This window comes from Dunckerocampus dactyliophorus, chromosome 3 (genome assembly GCF_027744805.1).
Source record: "Dunckerocampus dactyliophorus isolate RoL2022-P2 chromosome 3, RoL_Ddac_1.1, whole genome shotgun sequence".
Lineage (NCBI taxonomy): Eukaryota > Metazoa > Chordata > Actinopteri > Syngnathiformes > Syngnathidae > Dunckerocampus > Dunckerocampus dactyliophorus.
In genome coordinates this window covers 19,201,271-19,215,441 of record NC_072821.1, presented here as the reverse complement: position 1 = coordinate 19,215,441, position 14,171 = coordinate 19,201,271, and positions in this window count along the sequence as shown.

Here is a 14,171-nt window from a genome sequence, read left to right as displayed (position 1 = left end):
AAATGACAACTTGGAATCGGACTGGAATAATTAAAATTCAAGTGATGGCCAACCCTACTCTTAATGTAATATTTTGTTGTACAACCTTTTGATGTTATTATTGCAAGCATGCACTTCTTGTAAGCAGTGTTGGGCAAAATACTTCAAAGTAATTAGTTATAGTTACTGGGTATTTGAATGTACCTCACGTGGTGGACGCAGAGACGTGTGCAAGATGAAGTTGATGAAAAGTTGATGAAAAAAGAGTGTCCGACTCTGCTACAAAAAAATGCACCACACTTTATTGTCGGTAACGACATTGTTACGTTTGTAATAGTCATTAATTAAATTACCCGTTACTGGAAATAATAACGGTATCACTAACGCCAACACTCCCTGTCACTCTGCATGACACTCCTGCACTTGTCAACAAGTATTTTTGTCCCACTCCTCATGAGCAAACTGCTCCAGCTCTTTCAGGTTTTATGGGTGCGTTCTCCAAACTGCATGTTTCAGCTCTTTCAACAGATGTTCAATTGGATTTAAATCAGGGCTCATAGAAGGGCACTTCAGAATAATCCAGTGTTTCGTCTTAGCCATTCTTGAGTGTTTTTATCTGTGTGTTTTGGGTCATTGTCTGGTTGGAGGACCCATGACCTGCAACCGAGACCAAGCTTTCTTACACTGGGAAACACACTTCGCTCCCAAATGCCTTGATACTCTTGCGATTTGATTGTAAAAAAATCAACCTGTGCACTAAAGCAGCATTTTTTTACCCTGCTCAGTAACTTGCAAGCAATTGGGCGGCAGTGGCTCAGGAGGTAGAGCAGATCATCCAGAAACCTCAAGGTTGGCTGTTTTTTTCTCGCTCCCTTCACGCAGTCACTGTCGTTGTGTCCCTGTGCAAGACACTTCACCCACCTTGCCTCCACTGCTGCCCACACTGGTGTAAGAATGTGAATGAATGTTTGGTGGTCGTCGCAGAGGCCGTAGGCGAGAATTGGTACCCAAGGTTTCTGTCAGACTACCCCAGGGCAGATGTGGCTACAGATTGACTTTACCACCACCACTGTGTGACTGAGGAGTGAATGAGTAATGCTTTCGCTTCATTGTGAAGAATAAGAGAAGATTACATGGAACTTCTTGCCTAGTGATTTGGTCTTCACAGTAAGAATTACATCTATAAAAGGTTAATCTGTTTCGCCCATATTTATGTAGGCATTAGATACGGAACATTGATCTTTATCACGGCCATGTTTGGGCTCTTATTTTTTGTGGGTCTTTTAGTTTATCACTGTGCTTTTGTATTTACGCAGCGTGCTGCCCAATGTCTTTCACCTAATCCGTTTTGCCCTCTTGTGTCTGTTAAGTCCATTACCGTCAAATCGCATGTGTATAAGCACTGTCTGTCGTAGTTTTGGTTGGCTTTCTTTTTTTTGCCCCCTTCCCTCTTTTCAGTTCTTTACTTCCCTTGAGTCCAGCTATGGACAGCTATGGATATGAACAAAAACAAGAGGAGGGGCCGCACCTCGCCCGGAGCCAGGCCTGGGGGAAGGGGCTCGCAGGCGAGCGCCTGGTGGTCGGGCTTTCATCAGTGGGGCCGGACCAGGCCCAGCCCAAAGAAGCCACACAGGATCTCCCCCCCATAGACCCACCACCTGCAGGGGCAAGCATAAGGGTCCGGTGCAATGTGCTTTGGGTGGTGGTCGAGGGAGGGCACCTGAGCGACCTGGTGTTCGGCGGTCAAATCTGGTTCTTGGGACATGGAACGTCACTTCTCTGGTGAGGAAGGAGCCCGAGCTTGTGCAAGAGGTTGAGACATTCCAACAGGACATAGCCTGACTAACCTCGACCCACAGTTTTGTTTGGTTTGGTTTGGTTTGGTTTAATTTTATTTCGAACATGCATATGTCCGAAAAGGAGTAGGAAGAAGCAGAGCTTATTTAATCATACCCCCTTTTCGTAGCATATCAGTTGCTAAGACATACATGTGTATACATCCAAACACGTGCATACATATACGTATATACACAAACATCTGCACCTACACAAGTACACAGTACACAAGTACACACATAAATACATATATAGTGTACACATATACAGTATACAGGTACACAAATGTTAAAAAAAAAAATCCTTCCTCCTTTTCCTTTCCTTTTTCCCTTACTGTTAATCCTGTCCTTTCTCTTCTGTTGATATCCACATCCTCTTTACTGTAGTATTTCACTGCTAGTGACGCTGGGTTTGTATACAAGAGTTCCTTTTATTAATTATGTCGAGGTTATTGCTATGGAATGTAGTCCTTCTCGTTGCATGGGTCTGTCTTATAGGGTGTTTCCTCCATCATCCTTATTATCATAGTGATATGATCTTTAATATGCATCCAGATCACTGATATCTTGGACAACAAGCACGCTTGCAACTCCTGGACTTCCTTTTAGTTTGATGTAGATTTTCCCATTAGTGCTCCAAGTGTTTTGAATCTTTCCTTGCTTCCTCAGGTCTCGTGCCTTCTTGGCGATGTCGGAATTGTGTTTTGTGAGATGCTCATTCATGTAGACGTTGGTGCCTCTTAGCTTCTTTCCCTGTTTCAGCAGTGCAGTTTTGAATTCCCTGTTGGTGAACTTAATGATGACAGGTGCGGTGTTGTTCCTGTTGTGGAGTGGGACGCAAGTGTCAATACTGTTGACATCGACCTCCACCTCCTTCGAGTGTAGGAAGTTAGCAATCTGCTGCTTTATTGAAGGAACATCCCTTGACTTGGGTGTGATTTGGAGCCCTGTGAGGACCACATCATTCATTCGTGCCATCTGTTCCATCTCGTCAATGAAGTTTTTAATTTGCTCCTTGATATTCTCCTTTGCTTCTTTCTCTTCCTCAAGGGTGGTGCGGAAGTCAGCGTTATCCTTCAATAGTGCCTTGATGTCATCTTGTAGGATGTTGATATCATTGCATAATGCTCTATTTTCTTCCCTCGGGTCTTTAGCGTCCTTAAGATCAGTACGTGAGGTGGCTTCCATAGGGTTTATAGCCGCGAGAGCAGTGCGCAAGGCAGCGTTATCTTCCAATAATGCCCTGATATCATCCTGCAGAACCCTAACATCCTTGCAAAATGCTGTATTTTCTTTACGGTTTATCGCTTCCTGAAGAGCAGGGCGCAAGGCAGCATTGTCATTCAACAGTTCCTTAATGTCGTCCTGCAGGGCCTTGATATCTTCCATAGGGTATTTAACCTCCTGAAGAGCAGCCCTCAAGTCTGCATTTTCATCTTGCAACTTCTTGACTTCTTTTCTTAGTTTGTTGACATACTTGCTCTGTGCTCTATTTTCTTCCATAATGTTTGTGATACCATTCCTGACATCCATTGTGACTTCAAGGAGGTTAGTGTAATTACTCTGAACATCTATTTCCAGAGACGATATAGCCCTCCTTATAGCTACATTTGAAGCTGAATGTTTCTCTGCCATTGAATGCAGTTTCTCAATTGCACGCATTATTTGTGGTAGAGTGATCTCTCTACAATCTGAGGTTTCTGTTAACTTATCGAAATGATTATGAAACCATATGTATCCTGGCGATTTTTTTATGTCTTCCACTGATGTTTCAGAGCCAGAATCATTTCCCTCTACAATTTCAGAGCCACAATCATTTTCCTTTGTGTTTGACATTGTTGCTAAGCAACCTCTTTGAACTTTAGCAGTTCTCTAGTTAGCTAGACTTGCTAGCAGGTATCGATACTTGTATCTGTACCTCTCGACTATTCCAGTTAAAGTTGGGGGATTCAGCAAGCAGCCTGTGTTCTTGTGTTCTTGAAATGTAGTCAGGAAAGCACCAAAATAGTTAAAATTTCCAGTATCATCAACAGAGCTCCTGCCATACACGTCCTTCCCCATTAAGGAAAAAAAAAAAAGTTTGGTTCTGGAACCAAACTCCTCGAGAGAGGCTGGACCCGGTGCTACTCTGGAGTTGCTGCACGCAAGAGGCGGCAAGCTGGTGTGGACTTATTAATAGCACCAAGGCTCGGTGCCTCGATGTTGGAGTCATGGAGAGGGTTACTTCCCCACGCCTTCGGGTTGGGGAAAGGGTCCTGACTAAGGATGAGCAAGTACACGATTATCTGTGTCCGTATCTGTTCACGGATCTAAATTATCCGTATCTGTACATCTGGACATAAACAGGAAGTGGATAAACCGGAAATGGATGGGGCTTCAATCAGTACATCAAGGTAATCAGTAAATGCCACGCCACCCATATATTATTATTTCTGGCCAGTACTGCAAATCACTGTGGGGAACAAACAAAATACCTCATGCCAGTTTTGTTTCTTATCAGTCTCTGGGTGTTATTTTCTTTCAAAAGACAAGAGACTAATTTGATTGCTGATTCACAAGAACAATTTACATTTAAATTAAACATACTGCAGTAATATTGGTTATCCTGCTTATTTAAATCCAACCCAGGATCTTTGGTCAAGCATGGGTTTATTAAACTAGACCAGAGATGGCATAATACATTTTTATACATAGTGTCAACATTGGGACAAGAAGAGAAGATGATCGGCCATGTGTTAGCCATCAGTATCATTCTCTATTTTACTCTATATGGAGAACATAATGTGCGATGTAAGATTTACTCATCATTTACTCATCACTCAATCATATTTAATAAAGTTCATTTGTTTATTTTCACGTCATGGTGCCAAAGGTAATACAGAAAGTTTACCCGTCAAAGCTTTTGTAATTAATTTGAACAATATACACTGACACATTGCACAACTAAGAACATCTAGCAAGTGTTCTTAGATCGCTGATGTGAATAATAGGATGACAAAATACCAACCTTTGTCACTTTGAACATAAGGGATGTTAGCATTAATTCAACACCAGAAATTTATGTACCACAGGATAGCAGCTGTATGAATACAAATCCTTGATTATTATCAATACCATCTGATGTTTCTATTTAGGGCTAAGATAATTTGCTTTATTATATTACTCTTATTTGTTAGAATCTTAACACGCGACATCGTATTCAGAAGAGGAAAAACTAAAAAGTTTATTCCACACTCTATCCCACACTGACTATAACGGGCCACCCATTAGTGATTCTGTATCTCATTCATTTATATTCTACCCCTTGTCCTTTTCCCCTGTGACCCGCACAAGTAAGCTGGAACCTATCAATAAATAAATACTAATATCGGCCCCTATTTGTCAGAAGGCCAGACACATTAACATGCTTTTGTATAAATTACACTATGCATGTTGTGTCGTGATCTCTTTACAGAATCTACACCCACCCGCGCCAAAAAAATAAACTAAGTCATTCTAGCCACCCATCACCTCTTCCACTTTAACCATACTCTAGTGGGCTTCAAATCAACAGGCCATCTGTGGTTAGATGGAAAGCAGCAATAATTCTCCACTCCAGATGTGACCCCACAGCAGCTTGGCTGGACAAGGGCAGTTATCCATGTGGGAGGGATCAGGGGGAAGGTTATGGGCTGTGAGGACTGGGCCTGTGTAGAAACAAAATCAAGAATGGTTCAGGGAATGACTACACTGCTGCATTTAGGTGCGATGTGGCAACATGATAAGCACTCTGAAGCGACCCAATTTGGTTTAGAAAAACAAACTATGGGGACGAAGATGGGGAGGCAGATGGAGATGAAGCCTGAGCTGAGCAGGGACTGCCATATGTGAGAGGCAGCTGATGTGTGAAGCATTACACCGAGCAGTCACCCTCTCCACTCACTGCTGCGTGTTAGGGCACCTTGGCCCTCTCGGAGCCACATAGATAAACACTATCTATACCTCCTCGTTTATAGCCTCTCATTACTTAAAGTGGGGATAAGAGGGGGGAGGAGGAAGGGGCTACCCCTGGCATTAGAATATGCAAGGTTGTGTGTTAAGGTGATATTTAGTTGTAGAGCTTCCACATCACCAGCATTTTCATTGACTGATTCAATGGTTTTCAGACAGACCGAGTTCATGTCATGTCTATCAATCTGCTTCATTAAAATTTATGCATTCAGTATTTGTACTTTGTAAAAATGACCTTGGGATCCATCTCTTTACAAAATGTTTGCCAGCTGAGCTCGACTTTCATTTTTGTGTATAATACTTTTGACATTTCTGAGCATGTGAAATAACCTTTCGAAAAATGTTCATTCTGTTTTAAGGCTATACTACATCTCCAACTATAATGATTGACAAATCTCTAATAGGACTTATTCAAACTAAAATGAATAATGAGTCTGTGATTTAACAGTACATTATGAGAAACAATGAGGAATAACATGATACACAAAAAGAGATTGAACACATGGTCTCATGATGAAAGTTCACAAATGCTCAGTCTGTCAGTCTCTAAGTCCAGAAAATGTCTGCAACAATCAATATGCATCACCATGTCAACTCTTAACCACAGACTACAGTGACACTTGAACTTGCCAGGTAGTTCATTCGTTATAACTACACAATCTGTGACGCGGGGTGCGTCTGAAAACAGTTTATTCTGGATCCCAAGATGCGGCAGACAATTGTAGTAATGGAACAGGCTTTTAAAAGTCTCTGTTGCATGCAAGAACAAAAAACAACGGTGCCAGCAGAAAACAAAAAGGGCACCGCGACAAAATGGACAAACACCTAGGAATAACTATACCAGGCTTGAAGGAGCTACGGGACGTGTAGCAGGACTGCTCGGGAGATGACCTTGGAAGCAGAGGCTGGAAGCGTGGCTTGGCGTAGTGATCGTGAGGAATAGCTGAGTGCCGAAAACAGCAACAGATGAGTTTAAATAGGTATGATAATGACAAGCAGCTGCAGCACATCCCGCAGCTTCGCCCAGGACAGGAGTGGCCAGGGTCTCGGTGCAAGACAGCAGAATAAGTAAATACACCATAAACTGAGTAACAGTACAAAATAGCCCAAACATAGCACCAGTGTCACAGCAGGGTGTGACACAATCTACAATACATAGGTGATTAAAAAAATATTCTTCTACCTTTACAAAGATAATACATAACATAAATATATCCTAATTTGTTCTTGAGAAGGGTTTGACCTTTAACAGATCAAAGCATATTGTTAAAGTACCATTGACAGAGCATCAATGTAGGAAGAATTTGTGATAGAGCTCTCATAATCAGACAGGTTATTTTTATAGTGTTTTTCGGCCTGTACCTGTGCTCCTGGATTGAATAATCCAGCACAAAAATACTTTGAATAGTATACAATAGAGACCTGCTTTTTGGCGCCTAACAGCATATGGCGAACATTTGCAAGTAATTGGCGCATAAGCGTAAACAACAGTCAGGACCTGTCCCACCACGCAAAGGCGGAGGGAAAGTACCCTCTCGTCCACCAGGTTAAACTCCAAAATAAAAATGTCCCTGCCCAAAGCCTCTCACTGCCAGCAATGCCAGGGTGGAATAAAGTCCAGCCCCTCTCGAGAGGACTGGTTCCAGAGCCCTCGCTGTGCATTGAGGTAAGTCCAACTATATGTAGCCGGAACTTATCCACCTCAGGCTCCTTCTCCACCAGAGAGGTGACATTCCACGTGCCAAGAGCCTAGCTTCTGCAGCCCAGGATCAGACCGTCAAGCTCTCCACTTTCAGCTGCCACCGATCTCACTCTGCACCCGACGGCTTTGGCCCCTCCCATGAGTGGTGAGTTCATTGGAGGGGGACCCATGTTTTCTCTTCGGGCTGTGCCCAGCTGGACCCCATGGGTGTAGGCCTGGCTACCAGACACTCGCCATTGTGCTGCACATCCAGGGGTTCCTGAACCCCAGTTTGAGAATCCCTGCTCTAAACAACATATTGGCCACCTCTTTGGGAAGTTTGAGTAAACCAAAAAAAAATATCAGGGACATAAGTTTTGGAATTTGAAGAAGAAGCACAATATTTAAACAGAAATGAAAACCCAACACAACTAATAATAATTGTGAGTTGATCCCAAGTAATCAAATTTGGGGCCTTTTGATTAATCTGATCAAAAACATTCATCTTTTGGCAGCCCCTGTGTTTCATGTTTGGCCATTGCCACAGCAACTGTGGCTCTGCTTTTTCTTTTTTTATAATGTGTTTTTTTATTATTATTTGTCATCACACCTCATTGTTTTGTATACAGCTGTTCATTGGACTTCTGCCAGGAGCAAGTGCCACTTTATTGCAGTAAACATGTATTACTGAGCAAGGGTTCACCTTGGAACAGCAACACGGGAAGCAAATGTGTTATCCTTCACTAAGCCCATTAATTAAGGTGCTGTACATTCACCCAGGGCTTGTATGCTTGGGAAAAACTCAATGATGTGTATTTACCTTTTATTTGAAACAAGTCATGATGACCCGCCGTGACTATACATTTTTGCATGTGGCCACTCTGGTTCAAAACAGAATATCTTGTTTTCTGAAATGCTATTTTTTTCATATAGATTCAAAACGGATATCAGCACATTGGCATAAGATGGCGACTGCTGGGAGCACAGCTCTAAACATCACTTTTTATGCACGTCGCTGTGTGTGCGGTGGAGCAGTTTAGCATTACAACTTGATAGAATGGCTAGATGTTGTATTTAAATCGCATACTCACATGTTGGTATTCTGGGTCAGTAGCCTACTGATGCAGAGTTCTTAACAACAGCAATCCTTTCAGAACAGTCAGTACACAGCACTGATGTACGGATGTAACAAATTCAATCTGATCAGTAGCAAATGACAGACATCAGAGTTTGGGGATATTCGCAGTAGAAATCTCAGATAAGAAAACATTGGTAAATGTCACAACATTAATAAAAACAATCTTCTGAACAGGTGATGAATTATGGTAAATATCCCATTCAGAGAACACAATATTTTGGAATCATTTTCATTTGGTTTTTCATCCATCCATCTTCTATGGCGTTTATCCTCACTAGGGTCGTGGGTATGCTGGAGTCTATCCCAGATGACTTTGAGCGAGAGGCGGGGTACACCCTGGACTGGTCGCCAGCCAATCGCAGGGCACATATAGACAAACGACCATTCACACTCACATTCATACCTATGGACAATTTAGACTCGCCAATTAACCTAAAATGCATGTTTTTGGGGGGGGAATGTGGGAGGAAACCGTAGTACCTGGAGAAAATTCATTTGGTTATGTTTCAGTTTTTCAACTAAAAACATCTATCCTATGAGAACAAAAAGTAAGACGCTCATTGCCAAATAAATTAGGTGCATAACCCAGTTTGTAATCTTTGTGTGAGTAAAGTGCTTTGTGAAAGAAAACTCACTCCCAGAGCGACTACAGTTGATTCCCACTTTGCCATTTTCCCTCACCACACCATCCAGGTTTAAGCCCTTAGCATGCCTCACACACTTAAATGCATTTAAAGTATACTGTACACTCCTGATCAAAATTTTAAGACCAGTAGAAAAATTGCAGGAATTTACGTTTTGCACTGTTGGAACTTAAGGAGATTCTAAGTAGAGCTTCAAAAGAAGAAATGGGAGTGTGACAAAAACATTTTTGATTAAGCAATTTATTGCAAACAACCATCCATCCATCCTAGACCTAACCCATTTTCTTCCGCTTATCCTGGTCCGGGTCGCAGGGGCAGCAGTCTCAGTAGGGAAGTCCAGACTTCCCGGTCTCTGGGCCACTTCTTCCAGTTGCACTGGAAGGACACCAAGGCGTTCCTAGGCCAGCTGTGAGACATGATCCCTCCAGCGTGTCCTAGGAGTGCCCCAGGGCGTCTTCTCAGCTGGGCATGCTTGGAACACCTCGCCAGGGACGCATCCGGGAGGCTCAGGACTAGACGCCGAGGCCACCTCAAGTGGCTTACTCTCGATGTGAAGGAGCAGCGGCTCTACCCTGAGCCCTGAGATGATCCAGCTCCTCACCCTATTGCTTAGGGGGAGTTCATTTGCCCTACGGGAGAAATTCATTCATTGTTCGTTGTTGCAATCTCATTGTTTTGGTCCCAAACTAAAGCTCATACAATAGGTGAGGGTGGGAACATAGATCAACCGGTAAATTGAGAGCTATAGAGCCACATTATGTAGTAATGGTGCAATATGTAATGATGTAATACATTATGTAATAAAATTGAACACATTTTGTAATACATTTTGCCACATTTTGTTATCATTTTGCAATATGTAATAGGTTAATACAAAATGCGGCAAAATATATTATAAAATGCATTCAAGAATTTTATTACAAAATTATTATTTATATTAGTATTAATTACAAACGGCGTTATTACACAATGATACATACATACAGTACATACATACATACATAGGCTAATGTGAGATGTTTTTAAACTAATACATTATGCGTTTATAAAAGGCTTATTCACAAAAACATCATATTATAGGTAGTCATATTTACTACTATATCTTTATTTCACTTTAAAATGCTGTATAATAGTCTTCGATAATGGTGGACATGTGGATAAAGAATTGCATCTATCATTGTTTATCTCACAGAGATGCAACTTACACGACGTTAAAACGCTGTAATACGCTCTAAACTAGAATGTTCTCCTTGTTTTTGCAAGGACGATATTCTCATGGGGCACTGAAGTGTACTGTCATATTGTTCCACAAACTCACAGCTTACCATGGTGTAAAAAAATGCAGTTTCTTTTGCCGTTTCTCTGCTGCTGCCAAGTGAATGCGACAGGAATAGCTGCACCTCGCTGGTCTGTGTGTTTGTGTGTGAGGGGGAGGGACCAGGTACTCAGGCAGGGTGCAGCAGAGAGACACAGGAACGGAGCAACAGAAAAGCAAGAAAAGTTAATATATTGGTTACATATTCACCAATGTTGATTAATTGGTAATACGTCATAATCAGCCTGATGCCAATTAATCGGTCGGGCTCTACTTAGAACTTCTTTAAGTTCCAACAATGCAAAATGTAAATTCTTTCAATTGTTCAACTGGCCTTAACATTTTGATCAAGAGTCTTTATAGGTACCCACCACTAATGAATTATAATGCAAGATGATTGGTGAACAGATGGAATCAGAGTCACAGTGTAGCCTTTAACCTGGTCGGCAGGCTAGTGATACGGGCTAGCAGGCTAGAGAAGGTGTTTCTCCAAGTGACAGCTACATAATCCACATTGCTTGCTTATTGCAATTCCAGTGATGACTTAAGAGATTAGACGGCAAACAAACTTTGCGTCACACGGCGCACAACTATTTGAAGTAGCGATGTCCCGATCCGATCTTCAGAATGCTCTACATGTTACCTGTATCATCACATATTAATACATAAGAAGGACTTATGGTTGTGTTTTGAACTTATGAGATGTGTTTTGAGATGTGTTTTCTGCTAAAATAAATAAATAAATAATTTTAATTACTGTAAATCTGCAGATTTTTCAGGGTTGCAAATGCTGAATCGCAGATGTGCAGCAATCCAATGGTTTAATTTTGTACAAGCCAATTGAAGTTCTTGTTGTTTGCTGCTCTTTCAAAATGAACTATTGTAAAATGTTATGTTAACACTGTGTTTTCACAAACAAAAGTGTGCTATGTGTTTTTAATATTACTCATGCAGTTTACTCCATTGTTCTTTAGTTAGCAGCACCTCACAAAATGTCCCGCGTACTCATGATTGCTTCCACCAGTTTGATGATGGCCATTTCTCACCTCCTGTCATTCAAGCCTTGCTCCTAAATGATTAATCTCAGATCATTCTCACCTGCAAATAATCACAGCCAACATCATTAACCTGGCTGACCTCCTTGTTCCTTGTCCAGCTCATTTTCCTCCGCTGCCAAGCTTGTTCTCCAGCTATTCATCACTCCGTTCTGACAACATCCCCAAACGCAGTATGAGGAGAGCAGCATGTCTTATTGATCCCCTGTCAATGCCTGGAACTGACTGAGAGGAACGTGACGTAATCGTCCTTGCTTGGCACTTTAGTGAACAAGAAGAAACAATAAAAGAGAAACTGACTTCTTATTCTCAGCTTTTTTATTATCACCCTCAGAAAGATAGGCAGATATCTGTGACACTGAGTTTAGCACAAATTATTAGATAACGTTAGAAATTTAACAAAGTTAAAAATGCACTGTATTTATTATTTTCACATGTGAGTTTTTTTTTATTGTTCAATAATTCCTCAATTGTATCTCAATAGGTTTTTTATTTTTGTTCTTCACAATGTGGTTGGTATTGATGGGTAGGGTGAAAAAGAGAACGGAGAAGAAGACACTTATTTTATTTTCCTGTTATTTTCCTCCTTTCCTTCCTTAAATAAATCCAGAAAATTGTCAATTTAGTGGTCTTCTTTTGGTCTACACACCCACTACATCTTCAAGTCTGTTACACTGGTGCCGAGACCACATAAATACACTTGCTCTACACATATGTTCTTTAAAATCATTCACAAACCAACTATTCCATAAATATGGCCCCGGGTATTTTGGAGACAATTTTCCAGTAGAAAACCCATTTAAAATAGTGACTTTCCTCGAAAAACAGATGAAATTACTTTCCAGTCTTGTTTATCATTTATTGATCGCATGATTCTTTAGTGTTAAGGATTTTTTACACTTTTTTATTTTGCCTTGTGTTCGATTCCAGCATGCTGGTCAGGTGTCTGCTGCTTCAGAAAATTAAACATGAGAGACCATTCTCAGTTTGACTTGAAAAAAAGTACTTTGTGTGTTAATGTACATTTTAAAAATAAGGATTTAAAAAAACAAACTGTCAAACTGGACATCACTTTTAAGATTTCTCACGAGGACTTGTCATAATTTTCCAGACAGAATTTCCTCAGAAAGGTGGAGTGAATGTTTCATGCAGAGGCTCAACAGACTGCTCTTATACATCTCTGAGCCAGTCCAGTGGTGATGTTTTTCAGTTCATCCCAGTCATTGTCAAGCCTGTTGATGGGGCATTGCTTCACCGAGTGGTCCACGGTTTGCTGGCTGACATCAGTGTCTGACAACTTCTACTAGTGCATACATGATTTGAAAAATCCCTCTCCTGTGCGAAGACGGTTGAAGCGCATCCATTCCTTGCAAGAGAGGAAGCTCCCCAGTGGGGTAGTGAAATAGCTACTAGTTACTCAACCATGGCAATTGAGACTTCCAGGTATCGAGGAGCCACTGTTGTCTGCTGCTGGGTGTGATCTTTAGGTGTAGCTTCCTCTTCTGTCATTGAGGAGAGGTGTGTCGGAAGTGGATATAGTGGCGGCTTTAAGAGATTCTTGTCTAGTTGTGGTTTCACGTCTTACATTAAGTCCACCTCACAGTCCTAACCACAGAGACTATGCAAATGGTAAATTCTGTCTGAGACCTTTATCACAAGGCTTTGTATTTTGTACCTCAAAGTAAGAGTGGTCAATCCTCACACCAAGGGAAGGCGAGGGTCCCTCAGGTCTGCATGGTTTCCTTGTTTTTGAAGTGGGGCACTGAGCAGGTTGTCTTCAGAGCTGTCTGGTTGCAATTTAGGTAGTATTGAAAAAAATAAGTTACATGGTGTGAGGATTGCGTCATCTTCTCTAAATCCTGCTTTCTCATTTGGTACATGTTGTACCCTGTTCAAGATGATTCTCCTCAAACAGCTTAAAGTGCACAAGCAGAAGTGATATTTGGCAATAGCTCTTGGGGTAGTTGATGTGTTTGTTGGGGTGCAGAATGGCCACAATGTATGACAAGAATGGTATTTCCGTATCAGAAAGACAACTTGAGGCTAATTGTGTGAGCCACTCAATAAGCAGTGGGTCAGTATTAGGCTAAAACGCAGTATTAGGCTAAAACGCCTAAAAATGTCATACAAGTAAATATTATGCTCTCAATGAACCATTTGAAGTGAAGGCATGGCTTTGGGCTCTTTTGAAAGCTAACAAGCTTACTTTTTATTCCCAACAACTGATACTAATAGAGGTTTGAGTGCACTAAGAATTTTTGTAAGTTCAGATATGTATTTTTCAGAAGAATGTACCTTTAAAATAACTCCAACCATGGGCTGGAAAACACAATGAGGCTAGAGCTTTACACATTAAAAAACACAGATGAACTGCAAAATACATAGCACTACTGCGGTCGGCAACCATCCCTGAAAAAATAGAATTGTCCCATCGCATAGTGAGTTGAAAAGGGACGACGCACTTAGTACCTTATTAACGTGAGAATCAAAAACAGTTAGTAAAATGTCAATGGAATTAATGCATAACAGAACGT